The sequence below is a fragment of the Silurus meridionalis genome, unplaced genomic scaffold, assembly GCF_014805685.1.
Source record: "Silurus meridionalis isolate SWU-2019-XX unplaced genomic scaffold, ASM1480568v1 Scaffold289, whole genome shotgun sequence".
Taxonomy (NCBI): Eukaryota; Metazoa; Chordata; class Actinopteri; order Siluriformes; family Siluridae; genus Silurus; species Silurus meridionalis.
In genome coordinates, this window is record NW_025804516.1 from 5,142 (window position 1) to 12,898 (window position 7,757).

At 37.3% G+C, this 7,757-nt stretch overlaps 1 non-coding gene across 1 annotated transcript; it reads left to right on the forward strand.

Moving 5' to 3' along the window:
* The first annotated feature begins 338 nt into the window (after window positions 1-338).
* trnav-uac lies at window positions 339-411 on the forward strand. Its single transcript has one exon. It is a non-coding gene; the product is annotated as a tRNA-Val (tRNA).
* The last annotated feature ends 7,346 nt before the right edge of the window (window positions 412-7,757 follow it).

The window sequence follows — 7,757 nt, forward strand, 5'->3', positions numbered from 1 at the left end:
TATACATGATTTGAGGACATGTGTGATTTAGTTGGATATTGGATGATCCTTTTCTTTCGTCTTATTTAGTCTTTAGCAGAGACGTTTTGTCTGTGATTTTGGACAAGATCGAAGCAGAGAAAAGTCTATGAGACATGAACTCCTGCAGTCTCTCTGTAGGGGTTATGTAATATATGTGAACAGTGAGGAGACTCTCATAAAGCTCATGCCCAAAACAGTGGAGATGATTGTGACATTTAAGTCAGTGAGTTTTCTAAGTTTAATTTATATTATTCCAGTTAGATTTTGAGAGATATGTTTCTATTTATGCACATTGGACATCAACCTTCTCAGCAGCAGGTTCCATAGTGTAGCGGTCATCACGTCTGCTTTACACGCAGAAGGTCCTGGGTTCGAGCCCCAGTGGAGCCATGCCCTTGAGTCTCTGATTCTAATTTTGGAATGCTTTTCCTCCATTTCTGTTTCAACCACAATGCAGAAACATGCAAAACTTTATTTCCAGGATTGAGTAACAATTTGTGAGTAATATATAAACCTCACTCATGTTTGCAACCTGCATGGTTCCACTGGAAGGACCTTCTGTGTGTAAAGCAGATGTGACGACCACTACCCTATGGATCCACACAATCACCTGCACAGCATAAATGAGCAGAAATAATGATTCAGGCAATATGTTTTCCAGATTGCAACTATACAGTTTTGGGAAACTTGTTCCCAATGTACCCTCAGCTTTCTGTTCTCGGTTGAGAGGAATACAAGTGCTTTTCAAATACTGTATGAGAGTGTGTGATCTGGAGTCTGTGCAGCGGCTGCTGTTCTCACTCTATTTATTCCAGCTCTTTTTTAAAGTCGTGTTACATCCTCGATGACTTCAAACTTTACTCTTTACACTATTAATACAATTCTAAAATGAATTGTATTGATTTGTATGAATCATCTTGTACGAATTGTATGAATGAAGAATATTAATACATTTTTATTCACTCTATGGTGCTCGGTGGTCAGAGATAAAAACACACAGCACACATTATGACGCGTCCACTGCAAAAAATATCCGTCGAAATAAAGAAATAAAAGCATGATTTAAGAAGAAACTCTACAGACTAGAAACAAGTCAAATGATCTACCAGTGCAGTAAAATAATTACACTTGGTAAGATTTCTTGAAATAAGAAGTGATTAAAGCGATGCTGCAGCACTCGTGTGTCTGTTTTCTGAAGCAGCTTCTGCACCTGACGCACAGCACGAGGACTCGACTTCTTTGATGGACCCTTGTGAGGTCTGTTCTGAGTGGAACACGTCTTGGAAAACCTCTGTATGACCCTGACCACTGTACTGTAACTCAGTGTCAGGATGTTACTGATCTTCTTATCGCCTCAGCATCATGGTGGAGTCTCCTGTCATCAGAGAGTCTTTACCATGAGGTGCCGTGTAGAACATCCAGTGGTCAGTATGAGAGAATTGAATAACAGAATATAAGATTTTTTCTCCAAAGTTTAATTAACATTGGATTTTTTTTTTCCATTTGTTGAATTTTAACTTCATTTATTTTTTCATTCATGTATTTTTGCTCTTGTTGTGAAGTGAAGTTTGTGTCATTGCTGCTACACTGTGCATCTGAACGATCACGACTCAAATCTCACAATAAACTTTAGGGTTTTATCACATTTTCTACTTTCATTCATCTGATTGTCTCCCCAGTGTCCAACTGCTCCATGGCTTTGTGTATCAGTCACCTCACAACTATAGCAAAGAGTTTTTATTATTGAGCGAGTAAATTCCAAGTGATTCAGTGCTTATGCTCAGAGACTGACCTGATTTTTTTCAACTACTGCTGAATGTTTGTTTACATTCACAATATTCATTATTATATGCACATTATATTCCACATGGATCGTGCAGTACAGTGTACAAGTTGTTAATAACATTCTTGTGTATGTTTCTATTTTCTTTATAGTGATTAATCTGTAGGATAAATCATATAAATGTGGAAATCTTCATATAATAATAATCATAAAATTTATAATTTTAGAATATAAAAGTATGTTTAAATGTAGACCTTTAGGTACTAAAGCACCCTATTGCAATAAAGTATTATTATAAATTATAATATATCATTATTATTATTATTATTATTATTATTATTATTATTATTATTATAATGACAAACTGTGTTTATAAAATAAACATGAAATAAGGCTGTAATACTGCACTGTATTTAACTGTCTGAACCAGATTTATTCTAGTTTTAAACATATTGATAGTCATTTTATTTATTTTTGTTGTATTTTGATGTTTTCAATTTCATTTCAGTAAATTATGACTTTATGTTTTTAATTTATTACCCAGTAAAAGCCTTGCTATTTATAAATGTGTATTTAAAACACAGATATTTAAAAAAGAATAATACATCAAAAGATCTAATATCTACCAAACTACAAAAATCACTCAGTGTTGAACTGAGGTTTTTGGACATTTATTCCAGCTCATAAATCCTATAAAACATGCAGCATTAAACATGAACTTCCAGCAGATGAACATCTCATAATACTGTCTGGAAGTGAGAAATGTACAGGTTGTTTTTACTCCATACACATGAACTTACTTTGATCAGAAACACAATCATACTCCAAATCAATTAATCAATAAAGTCAATAAAAGAATCCCAAACTGCTGTGTGTCTTGTCCTCGCTATTAATGACGTCATTAGAGCTCCACTACTTCTAATTACCTGCTGTGACAGTGAGCTCTAATACACATCACACTGCCACCTACTGGTCATTTATGATTCTGCAACATTCATAGAGTCACTCCGGTCAACTTCCGGTTCTCAACTCGGATTCACTCGCTTTATACACAGTTTACAGCCGTTTTATCTTATTTATGACTGTAATATCACTCTTCTCTCAGGAACAACAGAAAAGCTGTGAAGACATGATATTTTATCCGCTCTTGACCTCTGTAATATGCGCATGCGCATAGTGTCAGGTAAAAAGAGACCGGGTTACGTCACAGACGGAGGGCGGGGCATCTGCCTGTGACGTCACAGTAAGGCAACGTCTATAATTGGGAATGCGTCTCTGTTTCTCTCATTTCCAAGGTTTTTGCTTGTGAGTAAAGAGGCATAAACATGGAGCTCTTCAGAAGGTTAAGAGAATTTTTTCAAAGCAGAAGAACAAAGAAAACTAAGCAGATTGCTGAAATGAAGGAGAAGCTGGAACACATGGAGAAAGTAGAAAGACTTGGATGCATTTTCTCTTCTAATGATAGAGAAGATAACAGAAGAGAAAGAAGAGAAAGCCATTCTGCTACAGACAGTGCAAAAGCTGGAGGCTACTTTGGCTTCTGAGCGAAAGCAGCAGGAACAGAATATAACTGAGAGAAGCCAGAGCTGGGCGAGAGAACAAAAACAACTGGAGGAACGTGTTGCTCAGCTTGAGTTTATTTTGGAGCAGACCACCATGAAGCTCCAGTCTTCCCAGAAAATCAATGAGGAACTGGAGAAAACTGTAGACTGTGAGAGAGAGAGCTGGACAAGAGAACAAAAGAAAGTGGAGGAACATGTTGCTCAGCTTGAGGTCACTTTAGAACAGACCACCATGGAGCTCCAGGATACTCAGAATCACTGTGAGAAAATAAAAAATAGTGCAGAGCAGGAGAGAGATCATTTGATCAGAGAGAAAGAGCGACTGGAGGAACGTGTTGCTCAGTTTGAGCCCACGTTGGATTTTGAGGAAAAACAAGAGGACGAAAGAGAGAAAACTAAACTTGACATAGAGGAGAGGAACAACTTACAGCTTCAGACCAACAGGGGGCTCCAGGATACCCAGAATCTCTGTGAGGAAGAAAAGAAGACTTCAGAGAATAAAACAGATCATTATATGAGAGTCCGAGGCGATGGGAGGAAATTGTTGCTCAGCTGAGACAAGAAAACCTTCAAAAGAAAAGGAGAAATAGAAAAAAAAGGAGACGACAAGAGAAACAGAGAGTCTGAACATGCCTTTTTCCTCTTTCTGTTTCTCTTTTGGCTATTTATGATAGTTTTACACTTATAGTCAATAGTATAAAGCTGAGTGTAAAGCTATTGTATCTTGTAGATCGTCTGTCTTTTAATCATTTTTATTTCTGTCTTTTCAAAAACTTTTTAATCTTTTTTTAAATCTTGATTTTAATCTTTTTCTACAAAGAGTCACAATAAACACTATTAACAACCATGATTTTTGTCTTTCTTACAAACGCTGTATGACCTCCTCATGGATTTTTCCACTTAGTTTATATCGCTCTTGTGGGGCAGGGGGCTGTGGCTCGGGGTCATAATGCTGAGGGGGAGGGAGGTCAGGAGGAGAGGAAACTGGTCCTCAGTGCCACATTGTGCAAAACACCACACACCCTGATAATCTTACACACTTTTTCCGGGTGGTATAGAAGTCTTCCACCTGAGACATCCAGAGCTCCACATCTGCATTTCAGGAGGAGAGAAGTGTCTGAGGGGTGAAGCCTCTGTCACCTGTCATATTATAGACTACATCAGGACAATGTTTACAATTTCTACATATTGTTAAAGTCACCAAGAAGCCAGTCATCACGTCCTGCAGCTGCCTGTAGTCTGTTCCCTACACTGCTATGTGTCAGGATAAAGGAATCATGTGCTGAAGCAGGTCAGTGTGCCACAGTGAAGGAAAACCTGATGTATCGACTACCCACCTTAATAATAACATCCAAAATGACAGGCATTATGACACTCAGGGGCAGATACCAGACCTATAGCAGACCCTGTCTGCCATTTCCCACTAGAAACAACCTGTTGTCATTAACCCCAGAGTGGTGAGGACCTGTATTTGGACAGGGATGGCATGGTTCTGGTGTGTTTCCCTCTGTACTACTGGACCCAATTCAGCACATAGATCCAGGAGCACAGCTGTAGGAATCTAAATCAGATTATTAGCCAGTCATCATCCAGACCAAGAAATCATCATGGTCCCTGGAGATTTTCTCTTCTTAATCTTCCATTGGCACCACAGCATTAATGATTTATTCCAGCTCATTATGAAAAGATAAAATAAACTGATATTTGGTCCTGTGCCATGAACATAAAAGCAATAATAGCTACAGAAAAGCTCCTGCTTCCTCTGTAGCGGTATTTAAATCCCATTTAAAATGCTTTCAGTGATTCTACATTCTGTTTATATGAAGTGTTTCACAGTTTGCATGTTAATTGGCTGTATGGTGCATTTAAGAGCATTTTAGGTGAATTTATGAACCACATCTGTCTGGAAAAGACACGTGTCCAAATACTTTTGACCACACAGTGTGTATCAGCTGAAAAGCAGCAGCTTTGGATCAGTCGCTTTTCCACTGGGATTCAACTCTGAAAAATCACTTTTGATTTTTATTATATGAAATATTTAATATTCTTCATTTGATATTATTTAAATTATTAATACAGTGGAACCCGGTTATGTCGATGTCCTAGGGGGTCGCCAAAAAGCATCGAGGTAACCGATGATTGAGATAAACGAAAATCAAAATGGCGGCAATATATTAACGTGCTTGAAATTTCTTTATGTACATGATGTGCGTTAATAAATGAGAATGTGTATGCACGTGTTTTGAAGAGTTTTTACACAACAGCGTTGCGCGATTTGTTTGATGAAGGCATGTTATAAAAATACATACAGTACATGTTTATCTGTCAGGAATCCACCTGCCACGCCCCTTGGCCCCTTCAGCGTGTCAGGTGTTTTCTCGGCCGCTTTCTCTGAAGCTCCGGCTTCAATCGCGCACATATGGTGCTCGTTTATCATCATCACCAGCTCCTATTTAAACTTCCACACTGTCACTGTCCGTTACTGTTGGTATATGTTGGTTCACAGCGGTCGTTGTTATCGCTCATGTGTATCCCGGTACGTGTCTTCCCACCGGCACTCTCTCAACGGCTGCTCTTTTCTTCCCAAAGCTGCGCGCGCCCTACTAACACTACGAACACTAGCACTAACTAACAGCAGAGATTCACCAGTATACAATACAACACCTGGAGCAGCTGTAAGACTTGATTTTCCGCCACTTCGCGACTTCTTCTGCGGCTGCACGAGATAACCGACATTAAATGGCAAATTTTTCCCCCCTTGTGCTCGAGATATTAGGGTTCGGCGACATAAAAAAAGTCGACATAACCGATAAAAAATGCTTAGAAAAAGCACTTATATATATATAAACAGCAGAAACAGAAAGCTGAACCTCTACAAACCCAAAGAGTCGCAGAAAATCTCTGAGGAAACAAAGATTCTTAGGTGAGGAAGAGAAATGAGGATGGAAACCGAGAGTGACTGGAGGAAGCTGTACAGCTGTTCAGCAATATGACTTCAGCACTAGAGAAAGAAAACCAGAGAAAGAAAAAGGAGATCAAGCTGGACATGTCCTACATATAATAAAGTACAAACATATCAGTGATTATTGTAACTCAATATTTTTTATTACTTCAAAATAAATAAATATCTTAAATATAGTGTGTGTTTTGTTTCTATTATTAAATTATTATTGTACATCATTTAAATTTAACTCCACATGATAAAATTTTGGGAAAACGGGACAAAAGTAAATGATAATAAAATAAAGGTTTTGTTTAAACCCAATTTTACATGAACAGAAGTTAAAGTAATAAAATAAACAGTTATTGAACAGTATTCACAGCATCAGTTTAAATATTAAATCACAATAACACAGAGATTAAATCAGTTTACAATACATGAGTTCTTCATGGGTTCATCTGATCACACAATACTATAAAGTTTAGTTCCAATGCAGCCTCATAACATCATAGTTCAAGTATAACTTTTGACAACTGCAGTTAGTAGAAAAACATCAGAAAGAACTATTTAATAGATTCATTTTAATAATTCAGTCCATTCAGTTTGGTCAATTCAGTTCAAAATGATTCGGTTTGGTGATTTTGACTCCTTAGATTCAGTTCAAGTGACTATATATATATATATATATATATATATATATATATATATATATATATATATATATATATATATATATATATATGCATCATATTATGAATCTAAGACATTTCCCACTAAAAACAACCTGTTGCCCTCTGTAGTACTGGACCCAATTCAGCACATAGATCCAGGAGCACAGCTGTAGGAATCTAAATCAGCTTATTATCCAGTCATCATCATGGACAAGAAATCATCATGGTCCCTGGAGACTCTTCTTCTCCTTAATCTTCCATTGGTGTAATCCTCCAGCAGTGCCATCATGCAGCATTACACGGGGTCACCACAGCATTTATGATTTATTCCAGCTCATTATGGAAAGATAAAATAAACTGATATTTGGTCCTGTGCCATGAACATAAAAGCAATAATAGCTACAGAAAAGCTCCTGCTTCCCTCTGTAGCGGTATTTAAATCCATTTAAAATGCTTTCAGTGATTCTACATTCTGTTTATATGAAGTGTTTCAACAGTTTGCATGTTAATTGGCTGTATGGTGCATTTAAGTGCCTTTTAGGTTAATTTATGAAGCACATCTGACTGGAAAAGACAAATGTCCAAATACTTTTGACCACACAGTGTGTATCAGCTGAAAAGCAGCAGCTTGGATCAGTCGCGTTTCCACTGGGATTCAACTCTGAAAGATCACTTTTGATTTTTATTATATGAAATATTTTATATTATATATTTGATATTATTTGTTTAGACTTTTCTTTCCTCAGCATCGCTTGGATTTTCCTCCTATAGCTCCGAGA